This window comes from Rhinolophus ferrumequinum, chromosome 4 (genome assembly GCF_004115265.2).
Source record: "Rhinolophus ferrumequinum isolate MPI-CBG mRhiFer1 chromosome 4, mRhiFer1_v1.p, whole genome shotgun sequence".
Taxonomy (NCBI): domain Eukaryota; kingdom Metazoa; phylum Chordata; class Mammalia; order Chiroptera; family Rhinolophidae; genus Rhinolophus; species Rhinolophus ferrumequinum.
The window spans coordinates 17,092,521-17,113,950 of NC_046287.1; positions in this window are offsets into that span (position 1 = coordinate 17,092,521).

The window sequence follows — 21,430 nt, forward strand, 5'->3', positions numbered from 1 at the left end:
TATTAAATTTAAAGTATTAAGTACAATTCTATAAGATTTTAGGTGTTTACACTTTGTAGGATCAGTGCCTACATCACACAGTGTCCATTCTTTTCTGTTATATGCCATGTTGTAATTATGAATCATTTACCTGTGGAAAACAAATAAATTAATTATTTGATCTTTGCAAATAATTTTTTCATCTTTAAGTGAAGATTGGTTTGTATCAATTTATATTTAAAATGATGAGTTATGTGAATATTATTATTAAGGTTGCTAACAAGAAAATACTGGGTATTAAGAAAATAGGTCAAAATAGATATTTGAAATTTACTAAATTTAATATTCTTCTTAATATTATAAGCCGTATATTGGCATGTGTTGGTATGTTTCCTTTGCTAGAAAAAAGAACAATTCATTTTATACAAAGGTTTTTAGTAAGTTCTATCTATTTAGTAAGTTTTAAGTTGTTTTAAGGGGATAGCAAAAAATATGTTTATCAATATCAACATTGATATTACATTTAATTGGAAATCCTGTAAAATTATAAGATATTTGAATGCATATCCTGAGAAAAGAGTAATAGTTTGTTTCAACTCTGATCAGAAATACCAGTAACTAAAAATAAAATGATGTTGACTCCTAGTTTAATTTCAACAAATTGTGTGATATAAAACTTTAAAACAACATTTTGTTTCTCACACTATTCCATATTTTTTAAGTAGATGTTAATTATACAATTGTGTTAAAACCATCAACATATTATGCTGGGACATCTTGGGGGAAAAAATCCAATAAACTCCCAGTCTAAATTGCCATCAAGGGATCAGAAATGTGTGTGTCAGTATGGCCGGTATTGTAGCCCAGGGGGACATAACACTTGTTATGTGTGAGGAAGAAACAGCAGGACTTTTCAGTAAAAAGGAGACAGAGGGAAAACTTGTGATCACAAAACAGAAAAGCATATTGCTGATAAGATGTAAGTGTTAGAAGTTTTCTTCAACCTCAAGCTGTGCTTCTCCCCACAAAAATCTCATACTAATTTACACAAGGCAATTTTAGTTGAACAGCCAGAAAGAACTGTGAAAAATGAAATTAGTTGTTCTTTTACTAGGGATGATTCATTACAAACTTCTGGAATGCTTTTCTCTTTGGGATTCTGTTAAAATAGCTGACACTAGAATTGCCTTATACAATTATTTATTTTAAGAAACGGAGAAGCATTTTTTTTAAATACGTTTAGATGCATTGTTACTCTTTTCCATTATATATACACATATATAAATATATAAAATAATGACATTCCTATACCTGGATGAAAGGAACACTAACTAAGCCAGACTTATACAGTGTTGCTTTGTAGCAACCTTAGCCTTGCTCTAATGAAAGATCCACTATCAGCCATAGAAAAACTGTTCTCTCTTTTTTATTCTAAAAGTGGGATATGAAAAAAGAGGGCTTGTGAAGGAAGTAGAGTGCTAACAATATATCGCATCCAAATCATCTTCTGGCTTGGCTCTCCCTTTTTCTGTTATTTCTTGGCCCAGAGTATATAGATTTGTCACACTGACATGTAAATAGAAACGATTCTCTCTCAAAATCTATAGTAAAATCAAGAATTTAAATTAAAAGAAAAACAATCAAATCAAACCGGTTATGTTAAAATAATACTACAGAATGTAATATAGACTGTTTCTGTATATTTGTTACTTTCTAGAAGTCATTTATGATTGGCTATGGTAGCCTGACATGGATTATTTGTGGCTCATCATAATTCCAGTTAGGCTTGTTTACTCGCAGGGACAGAAAACCCAGAGAAAACTTGTGTCTGGGACGGTCAGAAAAATGAATTTTCTAGGATTAATTAGGTTCACAGAATAAAGTGATTCTGACTTTCATTTACTTACTCATTTTACTCAGCCTAAGCTGTTCTCATTGTATATATATCATTAAAGTTTCAATCACACAGGATTTTTAAGGTGAAGTTCTCTCTTTTGAGACTAGTGCACTCGCTAATTCTGTATACCAACCAATCATTACCCATGTTGAGAATATTCTGAATGAGATTCCTGAAGCTAGTAATAGTAATGTGACATTCACTGTATGCCATGTGCCAGGAACTATACTCTGTCCTCACACATCAGATCATATCCCATTTAATTATTTGAAACTTCAATATTTTTGCTTTAATTGTGGACTTTTTACAGATGAAAACAACATTGAGGCTCAGACATTTTAACAAAGTCACCTAAATTGCTCATAGAGAATCAGTGGTTATTCTAGGACTTGAACATTGTACCTATTGAATTTTAAATACATTTCTGGAAACTAATCCTGTACATACGAGTATGTAGTCTCTCATCGTTATAGTTGCTATTTTTGCTCTCTTTTATTTGTTAATATTCCAATTGTTACTATATTACTGTCATGAAATTCTGCTCAAAAGGCTAAGGGAACTGTCCACAAATGTAGCCTTCAGCCAACCATTCTATGAGCTTACTTGTAGACATTTCAAATTTCCCATCTACTATTTCTCTTTAGTCTCTACCCAGATGTCTGCAAAGTTACTCCAGTTAACTTACTCATACTTTGTTTGCTATTCTCTAAAGTTATCACTCATTTAGCTACCTGAAGAAAACTTCAGGTACTCTAGAAACTCTTTTTCCATGAAATAGTCTAGTAAATAGAGAAAGCTTATGGTTATTTAAATCACTTGCAAATTGAATAGTAAAAACTTGTCCTTCTTTCTTTGATTGTTATGCAGTAATAATTTTGAGATATTTATTCAAATGAACTATCTTCTATCTCTGTTGGTAGAACTACTTTCATTGATGACTTAAAATAATTGAAAGGATTGAGAAAGATGCAAAGAAACACTGAAGGAAGACAGTTTTAAAATATTCACAAAATCATAAAATAATGTAATTTATTTATTTGTGATTGTTAATCCAGTCCTACTATCTATATATATCTATGTCTCTATCACTCTCCATATCGTATCAATCATCTATATCTATCTCTGTTGATTCTATCTGTCTATTTATTTATCAATCATCTATCTTATAACACACACACACACACACACACACACACACACACATAATGTATACACATGACTTGTATTCATTTTGTTATCGGTGTATATTATTACAATTTTAATACAGATTTTTCCTTTCTTAAAATGTATACACATTATTTTGGCACCCTGTGTGTGTGTGTGTGTGTGTGTGTGTGTGTGTATGTCTGTGTGTGGTGTGTATGCTCACTATCTCACATCTCCGCATTTAAATTTTCTCCGTGATAAAATATGCCTGATTTTGTTATGCCCTATTGAGTTATGATAATTAAATGAGATAAAGTGTCTAAATAAATAAAGCACAGTGTCTAAATGTAAGAAAAACCCAATAAAAGATAATAATCATCATTACTATTATTCATAAACTCCCTCTATATCAATAGATAGATGGATATATCAGATTATGCTGGATTTCACTGTTGCAGATGGCATTGTTGACATCTCTTATTTATTTATTTAATTTTTTTTATCTAAAGTTTATTGGGGTGACAATTGTTAGTAAAGTTACATAGGTTTCAGGTGTACAATTCTGTATTACATCATCTATACATCACATTGTGTGTTCACCACCCAGAGTCAGTTCTCCTTCTACCACCATATATTTGTTCTCCTTTTCCCTCATCTACCACTCCCTCCCCCCTTACCCTCTGTAACCACTAAACTGTTATCTATATCTATGAGTTTTTGTTTGTTCGTTTATCTTGTTTCTTTATTTCTTTCAGTTTTGTATCCCAGGTATCAGTTAAATCATATGGTTCTCGACTGTTTCTGTCTGATTTATTTCACTTAGCATAATAGTCTCAAGATCCATCCATGGTGCAGTGACAGTATTTTTGCTGGGGGCCAAAGTACATACTTTCTGTATCCAGGTGATATAGAAAGGACAGACCTGCAGGTAAGTGTATAGACTCACCTGCCATCTTTAGAAACCTAATGGCTATCAGGTTAATTGTTGGAAGGATTTCAAGCAGTTTCCTATATCAAATCCTATCTCAGACAGAGGCATCCTTTAGCTAGTGACAATAACATCAAACAAAAAATTCACATAAAATTAAGAAATGATTTGAACATTATTATGTGATATTATGCAAAATTTATATTACATTTTATGCTGTTCAGTGAGCAATTTAATGATAGGTATAATGCATACACATACATACATGTGTAGTTTAGTTGTATAGTGAATAAAAACTGTATATTTTTAAAACCGTAAGGTGTATATGTAATCAAAAAATAATTTGTAAAACTATATTAGTTTTTTTTTTTTTTTTTAATTATTCCTACTGCTTTCCATGCCATTCTCTGAATGCTGCTGAAACTTCATTGAGGACTCTTTTTCTCTGCTATTTCTTTTATTACTTCTGTACATTTTGCATATCTCTAAATTACATTTTGGGGCACTTCTTTTTTACCACCTGGTGATTTTGATAGCTCTAGACCTGATTCCAGATAAATCTATCTCAGATGAGTATGTCTGAAAGAGAGACACCTCCTCAGCAAATGTCCAAAAGATGAACCAAGTTTGTTCTTTCTTTCTTCCTTTCTTTTTCTCTCTTCCTCTCTTCCCCTATTCCTTTTTCCCTCCTTTTTCATTCCTTTTTTCCTCCCTTTTTTATTCCATTCCTTTCTCCTTCCATCTTTCCTTTAATTAATCACTTTTAATTGCTGAGGACCATGCTGCAATTACTTTGGTTAAAAAGTCCTGCTTAGATTTGTTAATTCTAAATAAATTTCATATGTCTGATGTCCAGGAGGGTGAGAATTTACTCCCACACATACACCCTTTTTAATTCTCATGGCTGGACTAGTAATAAAATTATTGACACAAGAGTAGATTAACAGGAGAAAAATAAATTTGATACATGAACACAGGAGAATCACAATATGATGCTCAGATCATAAAATGAGGCTCAAAGAAATTATTGAATCAGGTAAATTTCAGTACATTTTAGACAAAGAAACAGTAAATGTTTGAAAATTGACCGGACAAAGAAAGTTAGTGCTCATTAGAAAGGAATCTATGTGAGGTCTGGATATTTATTAATCAGGAATTTAAACAAAGTAGTACATTAGAAAAGAGGCCATGAGATTTGATTATACAGAATTTTCAGCTCTGAGTTTAACACTGGCAATAAGCAGTATGTCTGCCAGAGGCCAGAAGGAGCCTTTCACATGGCAGATTTACTTTCTGCATTCAAGGAGACAAGGGGAGGTCTAGGTGTCCTCCTGACACTGGCTGCTGGTCAGGTAACTTTAATTCAAAATTATGCCATTGTGGGATATTTTGTGGAATCCTATCTTGGGCCTCGACACAGGGAAGCCCATATATAAAATAGCCACATATGTTGGGGAGGCCATGGAGGTTAGGTGAGGAAATTGCAGCACCTGTCCAGATCAAAATAACAGAATGATTTATGGTTTGAAATTTGGCACCCTGGAAGTTAAAAGACAACTTCTCAATAGTAAGAAGATATCTTTTCAATAACTGATGTTGGTCAATAGGCTATATAGAGAGATGGAAAAAGAAAATACACACAAAAATTAATTTGAATAGATTGGACATTTAAGGGTGAAGGGTGAAACGATAAATATTTAGAGGAACAAATGGGTGAAAGTGATTTTGTCGACTTGAAATAGGTGAAGGATACTTAAACAGGGTAAAATATACCTTGGGTTGATAGGGATGGAGTGTGTAGCACTTATACGTTGCTACGTGGCTTGCAAATTGATAACATTTTTGGAAAACTCAGTATCTACCTTAGAGTAGTACACACACACACACACACACACACACACACACACACACACATCCCTTTGATCCTATTTCTTTGGTCTTCAGTCTCCTGTTTTGCCATCTGCTAAAAAGTTTTCTGTTTTTCCTCTTACTAAATCCTCCTCATATGAGAACTGACTCTGTGTGGTCACACAATGTGATATACAGATGATGTATTACAGAATTGTACACCTGAAACCTGTGTAACTGTACCAACCATTGTCACTTCAATAAACTTTAATTTAAAAAAAAATCCTCCTCATTTTTGTCAACTTCTGATGTCATAGTCTTGAGATGGACTTCTTTTCATCTCTCTCTACACTTGCTTCCAGAGCGATACACTCCAATCTCATGTGGGTAAGATTCGATGTATATGATAATGATACACATATTTGTGTTTCCTGCACACATATGTCCTCTAACCACCAGACAGTGGCTGGAATTTTAATAGTGGCATGGCCTATTACATCTGTCCAGGACAGTCCTAGTTTATGCTTACTGTCCAGGTATAATTATTAAGTTATTGTGACCAGATCCAAACTCTTTGTTAACCCTACACAATTTTCCTCCTTCCTAAGGATTTCTTGTTTTAATAAACAATAGTAGCTTCATTAATCTTGTCAGTCTTCACATTTGACTCTTTACATTCTCTCAATTCCTTCACATCTGAAATGCCTGGGAATCCTGTTGACAATATCAATAAAATATGTATATAAAACATGACTGTTATTCTCCGTATTCATGTCTAACACCCTGATCTAATCTATCATTATTCTTCACCAAAACATGGAAATCAAACGCTACTTAATCACTCGGCTTCTTCTCATGCTCCCGAATGTATTTTTCACACAGAAGCAAGAGTAATATTTTCAAAATATAAATCTGAACTTAAAACATCTTCTCATAGTTCTCCGCATAAAACTCACTCCCCATGGCCTGACTTGTAAGGCCTTACATAATGTGGCTTCTGATGGATGCTTAGATCTCATCGCCTCTCATTTTGACTCTCACTCATTTTGCTTCATTCACACTCTCTACACATTCCCCATTCACACTGTTTCCATATAGTTTTTCAACTACTTCAAGCAAAGTCCACTCATGGCCATGGCTGTGGTTGTTCCCTCTGCCCGAAATGCAGCTTAGATCGTAATACAGCTAAGTCCTTCAGTTCAGGCAAGGCACTTCCCAAATATCCCTGCTGTGGACAGGCCTTTTCAATCGTTCTGTTTGAAATCAGCCTTCCATAACTACCTTGTGGGCCTGCACTGTTGGAACTCAGAGCAGTTATAGCCAGTTCATATTATTGATCACTTATTTAATGTGTGTTTTCCTCACATAACTACAAACTCTCAGAGGGCAAGTTCTGCGTCTATTTTGTTAAACACTCTATCCCAAGGGCCAAAAAACAGCCAAAACAAAACAAACAAACAAACAAGTCTTGTAGGAGGTATTTAATATATACTGTTGAAAGAATTAATTGAAATAATATTCATTTAAGGTAAGGTATGCATACACTTTTAGTAGCTCATTGAGGTACATTTGATACACAAAGAACAGTACATATTTAATACATACAATTTGATGAGTTTGTACATATGCAAATACCCATGATACCGTCACTGTTATCAAGGTAATAGATATCTGTAACACCTCTAAGAGCTTCCTTGTGACTATTTATTTATTTATTTAGTATGTGATAAGAACAGTTAACATGAGAAAAAAACCAATCTGCAATGATATGTAGGTTCGTCATTCTAAAGTATTTCATGAGTGTCTCTATTAGTTTTAAAGTACCATGTTCAGGCTCTTACCTTCAATAATAAGCATTATACAGGAGAAGAAAGATATTGATCAATAGTCACACACTTGTAACTATTAACAAGTTCAAGATGTTCAAGGTTAGTGGTATTTAATGAATCAGAGAGCCAGCCTTGGCTTTCTTGAGGAAATAATTATTTAGCTTCTATAAGGTTGATATATAGGAGTTATTGATGCCAAGAAGTACAAAAGAGACAATTCCATAGGACCAGAGAGGCATAATTAAATGCAGAATAAAAAATAAATAAATACATACACAAATAGAAGAGCCTGGGAACTTTAGACATGCTATGTCTCTTTCCCATTTCAAAAAGCTCTGCACTCTGATTGAAGTATGGAGAAGGGTTCATTGGAAGTGTAACATAAGGGACAGGGGAAAGAGAAGAAGGTGGCAAACACATACAGCTATTTGTTGGCAATCCTGGGATTTGATCCCAGTTATTTCTCGTTCTAAAGTCCACATGCTTTGGTATGTTTGTATGATATCTGCATCTTTCCCCCACTATGCCATTAGATCTCTGACGTCATGGACTGAGCTTCAGTTGTCTTTGTATCTCCAGCTCCCAACAGTGTCATGAACATAGTAGGCACTCAATAATTACCTGCTGAATAAAATTCTGGAATATGAGTCTCTTAAAGGCTACGATTAAAATATCTGCAGGTAGTGTTTGGTGGAACTAGATCCAAAGTCTAGGCCATGGCAAGAATTCAGGCACATTTTGAAACCCAGGTATAAATATTGTATCTGAGTTCTGTGCTCTACTATTTAAGTTCTTTCTACTTTGCTGCCATCTCCATGAATATTTAGTAATGTTTCATGTCCATGAATTGAATAGTGATCTCCAGTCAGTAAATGATAAGATTAATGCCACCTTTATTAAAATAGCCATATATTATATTCCTTGACCAGTAAAATTGGATTTAATTTATATAGCCAAAAAGGAGAGATTAATGCACCTTAAATTTAATTTTCAACTATATAAACACCTCTCTCTCCCAACACCCTTGTATCCTTAATGAGCAGGGCAATGCCTTGCACATTTTATGCATTCAGGAAACTTTAATATAATTATTTGTCTTAGATTCTTTATTAAAATCTACTTTTCTCATACATTTCAATGTGATTAACAGAAATCAATATATTTCCAAATGATAACAAAAAAGAGTAGCACTCAGCAGGATCTTTGGTGCATAAATGACATGACAATTCACTTTAAATACTTACCTGAATTCCTTCAATGATCAAATTAACCTGGTACTTCTTTCATTCAATCTAATTTTTAGTGCCAACACCCTACAAGTTAATATAAAAATAAAAACAGTGCATCAATAAGAGATAATATTAATTTTATTTACATCTAAGAAGTAAGCCTCATTGCTACAAAATAGAGACCTGTGTTTTGTTGTTAATTAATCTCTCATTTTAAAAAACGCCATTTTTGAATCTGCATTTATTGGCATAGATTATTTTGAAATAATTGGGCATGGAAATTAAAGTTTATTTGAATAGTACTTCATTTTGAATAAGTTCATTTTAGTCGAGCCCCAGGCATCATTCCATATATATATATATATATATATACACATTTAAATTTGTTCTAATTTTGTGTTTATTAGCTAAGCAAACAGCATATCTGATATTTGAAAGACGAAAGGACAATGAAATAAGAGATGCTCTCGCCTTTTAATAATTTACATTTTAATTGTCTTTATCAAAGTTAGAACTTGCTCTTGGCTTTGATTACAAGATTATCAGGGTGCATACACTGTACATTTTTAAAATCACATTCGAAATAGATACCTATTTATTAAGGCTCTGTATATAAATAACCCTGATTAAATGGGAACCTGACATCCCTGCCTACATAATGCTTATGGATTCAGCAAAAAAAACAAAAACAAAACATATGATTAAAGTATAGTTCATGGTTCTCTTTCAAAATCAATTAAACTAATATTGAACATGAGCATAGTTTATATAAAGTCCACACACGATAATCAATTCCTGACATGATTTATGGTATAACGTTGAGTTAGTATTGCTGTCAATATGTTATTCAAAAAAAATAATAATAATAATAAAATAAAATAAATGAAAAAACTTGAATCATAGTTAATTTGATTTTACATTTGTTTAAGAAGATATAAATAATGAACATTAGATACTGAGGTGGATTAAAATGGCCACAAATTATCTGCTGATTATTCTGTCAATTGGTAGGATCCATTTTTCCTTTTTGGATCTGAGTTGTCCTGATTACTGCAGCAAAATGACATTGGGTGATTTCTGAGATTCAGTGTCAAGGACACCCCCAGCTGTCCTCATGTTGTTTTAGAAATCTGAGACCAATATGCTTTTATGAGTCCAGAAAGAAGCACCAACCACATGGAGAAAGAGGCTCTTTCATCCTAGCTGAGGCTCCAAACACCAGAGTACCTGAGGGAAACCATCTTAGAAATCTAAGTCCAGCAAAGTACAAGGTGACCACAGCTAAAGGAATGATCACAGGCGAGATCACCAGAGAATCATGGCCCTAATCCACACAATTGTGGGAAATAATTTTTACAATTTAGTTATTTTTGTTATGGATTCATTTGTAAGACAGCAATAGATATTTGACATAGTCCAGAGGAGAGACAGAGAGAAATGATAAAGTGAAAACCAACTGACATAGGGAAACTTAACAACTTAACTAAGCCAGTATATTACTAAGGAGGAAATTTTCAAAAAGAACTGTTAAAGAACACATAATTAAGTGGAGTGGCTTTAATGGGATTAAAAATGTCACTGCAAATGGAGTCATATTGCTGATTCTTTACCTTCTACTTTTATTCTTTTCTTTAAAGTTTAATGGGGTGACAATTGTTAGTAAAGTTACATAAATTTCAGGTATACAATTCTGTATTACATCATCTATAAATCACATTGTGTGTTCACCACAAAGAGTCAGTTCTCCTTAAATCACCATATATTTGATCCCTTTTGCCCTCATCTCCCACCCCCCCACCCTCTGGTGACCACTAAACTATTGTCTGTGTCTATGAGTTTTTGCTTCTCATTTGCTTGTTTTTTTCTTTTGTTATTTTTGATTTATGTACCACATATCAGTGAAATCATATGGTTCTCTACTTTTTCTGTCTGACTTATTTCGCTTAGCATTATAATCAAAAGATTTATCCATGTTGTCACAAATGGTCCTATTTCATCTTTTCTTACTGCTAAATAGTATTCCATTGTGTATCTATACCACAACTTCTTTATCCATTCATCTATCGAAGAACATTTTGGTTGTTTCCATGTCTCAGCCACCGTAAATAAAGCTGCAATGAACATTGGAGTACACGTGTTTTTATGGATAAATGTTTTCAGATTTTTTGGGTAGATACCCAGGAGAGGGATTGCTGGGTCATATGGTAATTCTATTCTTAATTTTTTGAGGAACCTCCACACTGCCTTCCATAGTAGCTGCACCAGTCTGCATTCCCACCAACAGTATATGAGGGTTCCTTTTTCTCCACAGTCTCTCCAGCACTTGTTACTATTTGTCTTGTTGATGATAGCCATTCTAACCGGGGTGAGGTGATATCTCACTGTGGTTTTTATTTGCATTTCTCTGATGATTAATGATGTTCAGCATTTTTTCATATGTCTATTTGCCATTTATTTGTCCTCTTTGGAGAAATGTCTCTTCAGGTCCTCTGCCCATTTTTTAATTGGGTTGTTTGTTTTTTTGTTGTTGAGTTGTATGTGTTCCTTGTATATTTTGGATATTAGCCCCTTATCGGAGGCACTGTTTGCAAAAATCTTCTCCTATTCAGTTTGTTGCCTCTTTATTTTGTCGATGGATTCTTTTACTGTGCAGAAGCTTTTAAGTTTGATATAGTCCCATTCATTTATTTTAGCTTTTACTTCCCTTGCCTTTGGAGTCAAATTCATAAAATGCTCTTTGAACCCAAGGTTCATTAAGTAGTACCTATGTTTTCTTCTATGCAGTTTATTGTTTCAGCTCTTATGCTTAAGTCTTTGATACATTTTGAATTAATTTTGGTACATGGTGACAGATAGCAGTCCAGTTTCATTCTTTTGCACGTGGCTTTCCTGTTCTACCAGCAATATTTATTGAAGAGGCTGTCTTTCCTCCATTGTATGTTTTTAGCTTCTTTGTCAAAAATTATCTGTCCATATTTATGTGGTTTTATTTCTGGGTTCTCAGTTCTATTCCATTGGTCTATGTATCTGTTTTTCTCCCAATACCATTCTGTTTTGATTATTGTAGCCCTGTAGTACAAGCTAAAGTCAGAGAGTGTGATACCTCCCGCATTGTTCTTTTTTCTTAGGATTGCTTTGGCTATTTGGGGTTTTCGTGATTCCAAACAAATCGGATGATTTGTTTGTTCAATGTCTTTAGAAAATGCCTTTGTAATTTTTATGGGGATTGCATTAAATCTGCATATTGCTTTGGGTGATACTGCCATTTTAACTATGTTGATTCTTCCAATCCAGGAGCACGGAATGCCTTTCCATTTCTTTGTGTCTTCTTCAATTTCTTTTAAAAATATCTTATAGTTTTCAGCATATAGGTCTTTCACATCCTTGGTTAAGTTTATCCCTAGGTATTTTTTTCTTTTTGTTGCAATTGCAAAAGGAATTGTTTTTGTTTTTATTTCTGTTTCTGAGATTTCATTGTTAGTATATAGGAATGAAATGGGCTTTTGTATGTTGATTTTGTAGCCAGCAACTCTACTGTATTCATTGATTGTTTCTAACAGCTTTTTGATGGGGTCTTTAGGGTTTCTATATATAGTATCATGTCATCTGCAAAGAGTGACAATTTAACTTCTGCATTCCCAATGTGGATGCCTTTTATTCCTTTCTTTTGCCTGATTGCTCTGGCCAGGACTTCCAACACTATGTTGAGAAGCAGAGGTGATAGGTTACAGCCCTGTCGTGTTCCTGAACGTAGAGCAAAGGGCTTCAGTTTTTCACCATTAATTATGAGATTAGCTGAGGGTTTGTCATATATGGCCTTTATTATGTTAAGGTAGTTTCCTTTTATACTATTTTATTAAGTGTTTTCATCATAAATGGATGTTGTATCTTGTCAAATGCTTTTTCTGCATCATACTTTTATTCTTTAAACTTCCTTTTACTGTAGTTGTTCTCAGTTTCAGAAACTGTACTGCTACTTTTTTCTTGTCTGTTTCCCATTCTTAAACACATATTAAAGATTGATTTACTAGGTAAAACATGTAACCTAAGTAATAATGTGAACATTTTACTTCTATATCTAATCCATCAGGTGTTGCTTTGTTTCTCTTTTATTACTATCGTTTAAATTTTTCTCATGAGATTAATTAATAAAATAAAGAAAATAAAATTGGGTGACATATATACATGCACATATATGTATCTGCATCTCTCTCTCTCACTCTCTGTCTCACTCTCTCTATATACATATATATGTGTATATATATGTATATATATAATTTAATTCAAAACAGTGGTTTTGGAAGAGACAAAAAAATGGTCTCTATTAAACATTATTCCAGATGAATATTCTTAAAAAATAATAATTTCTACAGTATGGTAATTTGTCTTATGTCACAATCACATTTTCTTATTTTAATAAGTTACCTAAGGTTATGCTGATGTGACTGATCAAGAACCACGCAGAGAGAATTACTACATTAAATAGACTTAGGAGCAACTAGAAATAGTTGAAGCTATGTAAAATCTATGGAAATAAAAATAATCTTTAACTATAATAAGTAAAATATTGCATAATGAAGTAATCATGGTAATGAGCAATATTTAAATAATCTGTAATGATGCAAACGCCTGGCTATTAATTTAAGAAAAAAGTAATATTTGGACTTAGGAGTTGTAGAAAGTAGATAAGTTGCAGTGTAACAGAACCAGTTCTCACCAACTTAAAGAGAAACTAGCTTTACAAGCTTATTATTTAAAAAACTGATGTAAATAAAACATCGTCAAAAATTTATATCTGAAAGTTGTCCAGGGAGCAGGATAGAATTTGAGATTAGAGTGGTGTAAGGCTGTGCTCTTTGTCATTAAAAAAATAAATCTGTTTAATTTTCATTTATGTGCATTTAGAGATAGATAGCGATATAGATATATACATATATATATAGAGAGATATAGACATATCTGTGTTTATTACATACAAGTATATGTATGTTAAAATATAAATCTGTATGTCTATGGGTAAATATATACAGAAATACATACATATTAAAATATATATCTATGTATCTGTATCTACTAATAGAGAAAGAAATACATACATACATATACAGACACATTTACTATATTGGTTCTATTTTTCTGGAGAACCTTGTATTCAACTTGTATTGATCAAATTTTGAATCAATCATTTTGCCATGTACAAGTTAAACTCTAAAATGCTATGGCACTTTGGATTATGAAGGAAAGTTGAAAACATTCATTTCTGATGATTTAGCAGTGCTATCCATGAGGTATATGACTATGTGGAAGAATATAATTTGCAGCATGTTTTGTTAAAGCCTCAGACTAGAAACAGCTCAGATGTCCCAACAATAGAATAGATAAGTTATGTTATAGTAACACAATGGAATATTAAAATCTTCACTTAGGAGTAAATTGCAGATTATAATGCTAAGCGAAATAAGTCAGACAGGAAAAGCAGAAAACCATATGATTTCACTGATATGTGGTATATAAACCAAAAACAACAAAAGAACAAGACAAACAAATGAGAAACAAAAACTCATAGACACAGACAATAGTTTAGTGGTTACCAGAGGGTAAGGGGGGGTGGGAGGTGGTAGACGAGGGTAAAGGGGATCAAATACATGGTGATGGAAGGAGAACTGACTCTGAGTGGTGAATACACAATGTGATTTATAAATGATGTAATACAGAATTGTACACCTGAAATCTATGTGACTTTACTAACAATTGTCACCCCAATAAACTTTAATTAAAAAAAAATAAATTGCAGCTATATGCAATAAGTATATAAATGTGACAAACCTAATGTGATATACACACAACAAGGTACAAAATAATACATTATATATTATTTTAGTAAAATTTGAAATGGATGTGTACATAAATAATAAACTAAACAAAATTAGGATCGCAGTTTTCTCTGAGAGGGATGAAGCAGTCACAAATCATGAGGGACTGCTAAGCAGGGAGAGGGGCATGAGATTTCCTGAGGGTTACCATCATCCTATTTCTTAAACCGGGCTCTATTTACCTAGGTGTTTGCTATGTACATATTTGTGAAATGAGTCCTGTGCTTTTTACATACTTTTCTTAATATGTTATATATTAAAATAAAAAGTTTTAATCTGGTTTTGCAAGGTAATTTCATTTTGTTAAGAAAAATAGATAAATGTACAGAAAGAGGAGTTTATGATGAAAACTCATACCCGTGATAGAGAAAAAATCTTATTTTTTATCTTAATCTTGTTCATCATGAATGTGTTTCGTAGACCTGTTCTCAGATATTTAAATATCCCTCTTACTGTATAGAGAGGATAGCAAATGGGTAAACATTTCAAGTTTGATTATGTTTTTTCACATTTTTTACAATAAAAAATCACTGTTAGTTCTTTCTTATGTAAGAAATGCAATAATTAAATATGCTCAATCTGACAAATCTCCGTAATCTCTAAGGAGTCACTTTATCCTTCTAAGAATATTTGTTTTACTATGATTGCAGGTTACTATTATAATTAGAGAATTCAAATCTCTGAATCGTATAGAAAAAAATAGATACATAAATCATTTTCTTATCACACTAAAAATAAATAATTGTTGGAATCAGAATATTCCACATATGAGAAGTGTTATGCACTATAATTTTTGTAGTGTGCTGTATCTCACAGTTGTGTGTGTCAGCATGCATCCCCAAACAGAAAAGGGCCCATCCTTGTTTCTTCTGCTGATTCCAGTAAGTTGTATCCTCTGAGTCCCATGTGGTGTTCTTTTTTCCCTCCCAGAATTGTGTATAAACGATTGTAGCAGTTGCAAAAATTGTGCTTTTTAAAGCACCAGAAAAGAGAGCTATTGCTAGTGTGAGCTGTGAGCTACATGATCCTACAGGCAAATTGCGATGTGAAGACAAATCTATGAGCACAGACAAATCCAAGTTATAAACATATCTTTTCTACAGATTGGATAAAATACCTTGTATGAGACTTATTGGGGAATATAAGCGGGCAAGTGGGATAAAAGTGACTTGTTTTATATAAAAGTTATTTCTTGGATCTATCCAAAAATTCTTAGCAACTTTAGAGCTAAATGAAAGTCAGGGAATACATCATAATGGACAGTGCATCTGAAACGTTTTGATTACAATAAGCTCTCTTGAAACATTTTGTGTGTGTGTGTGTGACACATGAGAAGAGTGTACTTGACACAGTTGTGTGTTAGAAAGCAGGAGAATAAACTCCTTAAGACTAGGAGAATACAAGCAATAGTGATATTTCAGTACTTCTAAAGAAAGTTGTTGGCTGAAATAGATTTTCTACATTGACTGTGTGAGTATACGTTGCAATTTCCCAGGTGTTGGATAGATAACTTTAATGTGACTAGTTCCAGTCCCACTCCCAGTCAATTTGAGAACAAAGTAGTTGAGATATTCCCAAGTACTTATCTCTTGTATTTTTCAGTGTTTCATGGTGTAGTTAGCACAATAAAACAACAGACTATGATTTTCTCCAAACTTCATTACAGCAGGCAATCTTTATGGCATGGCACTGCAGGATACGCTGTTCTTTCTTCTTTTCACAGGCCCACATCACAGCTAGTGAGAAACTCTCCAAAATCATGATGAGGCATGAGGGCAGGTGGCTCTGTGGCGTCTCAGCAGAAGTGGTGCTTGAGATTTTTTAATAATGAATTCTAATCGGGTAGATTATTTGTTCTGCATATTTGACTTCCCTGGGAACATGATGGGAGAACTGTTGAGCAATTTTAAAAAGCGGAATTGGCTGCTGCTGTTACAGAACCTTTTCTGTATTTCTGAGTCCAGACTTACATCCCAGTGAAGTACCCACAAAAAGCACTGATGCTTAATAGAGTCAGTTGAATTTCGAGTAAGAACCCATGTTTTCTATTTGATAAGCCATTATTACTGCATGTGTGTGTGGAGCGGGGTTAGAGGGGGTGGAGGATCACAGTCAGCAAAAACTTTAATCTCAGAAATACTTAAATCAACTCTTCCTTCAGTGCCAGAAATATAATTGTTTTCTCATAGGCTGTTCACTCACAGTTTGAATTTTCAATACCGTTTCCTTTTATTTTGGAGTGCACATAGCCCTAAGGTAATTTTCAAAGGAGAAATGCTACCTTTTGACAGTGCTCTTTTTGAAACTGTTTAATCACAAAATTAAAAATACTATGTAATTTTTCAGGTACAAATCCTAGTGCATCTGACATACAGGGTTATCTTTAATCAACAGATTATAAAACTTCTTAGGTCCCTTAGGGTTTCAAATTTAAGCCATATTGCCTCTCCATTAACTTCTTTAATATTATTGCTTATTTCTATATTACAGATGGTACAGAGACATTGGTACAGAGACACTGAGTGATTTTGGTAAACTTACAAACATATTAAGTGTCCAGATATCAAACCTAGACAGTGAGACACCCAGAACCCATGTGTTTAGGCATTATACTGTGGTGCCTCATGGTGTGTCTGTTGGTTTTGTGTTTTTATTAATGTTAATATAGTTAATAATTTTCACTCATGGCATAACTATTTCAAATATGTTAGCTTGAAACATATTAGTCAAGACATTGTGAAAGATATTTGCTGTTAAAATTTGATATCAAAAGGAAAGATCATACCGTGATAAAACACTTACCAAGGATTGTTTCTACTTGAGTGGGTTTCTTTTTATTTGAACATGCTGACATAAAAGAATAGATTGCATTATTAGAAATAATTTGAGAACAAATTATAATCACAAACACATTGTTTTTAAGTAAATCAAAGATAATGTAAGGAAATGGTAAATTGGGACAAAAGATAAAAATAAGTACGTTGCAAATAAATTAAAGGTAAAAGGGTTATAAAAAATAAATTTATTTTTTAATCTTTTTTTTCAGCTAATAGTGTCACAATTAAATGTAATTGTTTTCAATAACTCTTAAAAATTGGTTATTATTTTTCCCAAACTTAAATGAAAAATAAGTTAATTATATTGGGATAAAAATGTACAAAAGATCTGAACAGATATCTCACCAAAGATTATATATACTTGGCAAATAAGTATATCAAAAGATACTCAACATCCTATATCTTTAGGGAATTACAAATTAAAAGAGCAAGGATAAATCCCAATAAATGGTGCTGGCACAGCTAGCTAGCCACATGTAGAAGAATGAAGTTAGACATTACCTCACACTACATACAAAAATTAACTCAAAATGGATTCATTACCTAAATGTATGAGCTAAATTTATAAAATTCTTAGAAGAACACAGGAGTTACATCTTAATAACCTTATATTTGGCAAAAGGAGTCTTAGATATGACACCAAATACATGAGTCACACACACAAACACAAAGATAAACTGTATTTCATCAAAATTCAAAACTTTCATGTCCTAAAGGCCACCATCATGAAAGTGATAAGATAATCACAGAATGGGAGAAGAGATTTCCAAGTCATATATAATAGAGAATTTATATGTCATATAAAAATAATCTTTGCAATGCAATAATATAAAAGACAAATTACTCATTTTTTTCAAATGGGCAAAAGACTTGAGTAGACATTTCTCCAAAGAAGATACATGAATGGCCATTAAGTACCTAAAGAAGATGCCCAACATGTGTAATCAGGGAAATAAAAATCGAAACCACAATGAGAATACCGACTCACACCCAAATGAATGGCTCCGAACAAAAAGTCAGTTAATGAGTGATGGCTACACTATGTAAAAATCAGCACCTCATCCCCCACAACTACACATGAGAATGTAAAATGGTGCAGCTGCTTTGACAGTCTGTTACTTCTTTAAATGATTAAATATAGTTCACAATTGCACTCTAGATATATACAAAAGAGAAATGAAAACATATGTTTGTACAGAAACTTGTACATGAATGTTTATTGCCACATTATTCATAATAGCCAAAAGGTGGATTCATGATCCACCAAAAGGTGGAAACAGATTCATAACAGATGAATCGATAAACAATGTGTAGTCTATCTATACCACAGAATTTCATTGGGATATAAAAAGGAATCAGTTGAATAGCAGCAAAACTCGACCTGTCTTCATCATTTCCAGTCACTACCTCCTCCTTCTTCTCCCTAAAGTTATGTTTAACTTCCATCTTCTAATAATGGTGTTGATTTATTTAACTACTAATAAATGTAATCATACAGCACGTGTTCTTTTATTTGATACTGAACTTTCTTATATTTTAGAACCTTTCATTTTGCTGAAAATACTACTTTTTCACTTTTTTATAATCTTATTTCTTGTAATAAAAACTGAAATTTGGTATTTCATATTATTGAGCTTAATTTATAGTGCTTATATCCCTACTATATTTAATTGCCATAGGAAAAGTAATCATTTCTATCACCAAATCATAGCACACATTGTAGCAGTTATTAGATAAATTACTGTTGAGTTAATGTAAAATGAATAGCAAATGACTATAATATATAAGGGGAAAGTATAAGAATCAACAGGATACCAATGAAGTTGAAAAATGTGTGAGCAAACAGGTTAGAAGGAGTGGAGGGAGTTAACAGTAGGATTTTGAATTAGTGGATTTTTGAGTTTTAGCAATTTCTAAGTCATTCTGACAGTGGATGGTTATAATAAATTAGAGGTGAATTAATGTCACGTAAGACAAAAGCTATGAGTCTCGTATGTAGGATGGACAATTTATTAGATGATATAGTAGATATAGTTACCCAGGTGGATGGACAAAACTGAATTTAAAAGAAAGTTTTTAAACCGGAAAAGAGGCTATAGCCAGATGGCCTGAGACTAAATGGATTAAAATTTTGGAGAATCAGTAGCCAAGGAGAAGGAGAAACACATCACACTAATCAATTTGGAGCCCCATTAATGAAAATATTCTCCATTGGAGAGATGTATAAGGAAAGTCACAGTTGTAGGGTGGAAGTAGCAGCATTTCTACTGAGATGTAAAGGAGGCAATAGTTTCAAAGGGGTTGATACTAGAAAGTATTTTTTCTCAATATGGAATGGTAGTCTGAAAGTACAGGGAAAGATTATGGTAGAGACAAGTGCAAATTCAGATAAAGAGAGAACTATTACAAAAGATGAGGGTTGCTGTTGAACAATGCAAAATTATGTATTGATTGGGGACAAAAGACCATTTTTGTGAGGTATCATGAATTTCATCCCAATCATCTGGAAAAAAAAAATGGAGGAAAGAGGACAGTCAAGAAAAACAGGATTCAGCTGTGCTTCCCATGATCCCATGAATTGTACTTTATACATATTTTACTTGGATATTGTCAAATTGTTTCAAGAAGCTTGTAAATTATCATCAGATGATTTATATTGTCTCTTCAGCTGCCATCAGTTAGTTTGATAATTCTAAATCCTGTAAATGTATGCATTAGAGGAATAGTACTGATAAAGAGAAACAAAAGAGAAATAATAATATCCCCATGGGTTGTGAACCTTATTAAGAAGAAATGTTCTTGGATATAATAAAAACAATTAAAAATTAACAGTGGTAGAATTCTAGGAATTTCTTTGTTAGGCTTTGCCCTTGACCCGATTTCCCATAACCTACATAGGCTGTGAATAAGAGCATGACTAAATAAACTGAATATCTACAGAGGAATATGGATTGACTGTTCAATCTCATCATTTTGATTGAATCAATTTATTAATTTTACACAATATAATAAATATGAAATTTTCTTTAAAATTTATTGTTACAGTATATAAATATAATAAGTTTGAAAATGAGCAGGTTTTTAATAGTGTTATCGGGCATGTAATTATTGTTTGTGGTTATTAATTTTAAAACTGGCTGCACCATGATGTTAAAGAAAGAGTAACAGATGGGGATTTCCCTACAGATCAAGTCTAGCTTCACTATGCAACAAGATTTATTTGCCTCATCAGGAAAATATATGGTAGTTCAGAAAATACAATCTTTTGGGGCTCCTTAGTCATTAAAAAAACATATGAAATTCCCGCTGGTATGAATTCCAAGTAATTCTTCAATCTAAGTTTTTTTAGAGAAGAGTGAAGTCTATGATATGGAGGGTAGGACACAAGACAATTCCTTAGAACATTTTAGAAGCTTCTATAGTATTTCTATGTTAAAACAATATGTAGAACAGAATCAAATATCAACAGGAGCAGTCTCCAGTTACTTCATTTTTCCTCTAAAAGATATAAAACTATTTAAAATTCTAAACAGAAAATATTTTTGTTACTGGCATAATTTCTAAGAGTGGAGATATTCCTTATCATATCACCTGTGCTCTAGATTAAGAATCTAGTGTGTATTCAAGTTTCGTGTATTGTAAAAAAATAAATAAAAATAAAAATTGCCAATCTAAACTATGACTTTATTTTTGAAATAGCATGAGCGATGCAATTTTAATTTTTTTATTTTATTTTAAAATGTACATGAGAGAAAATGCCAAGTGCACATAATAAGATGGTTTGGTTCTGAAGGTCAAATTTACAATTCATATTGTGACAGAGTGAGCTTAATTAAAATGTCATTAAAAAATCTCATTTATTGA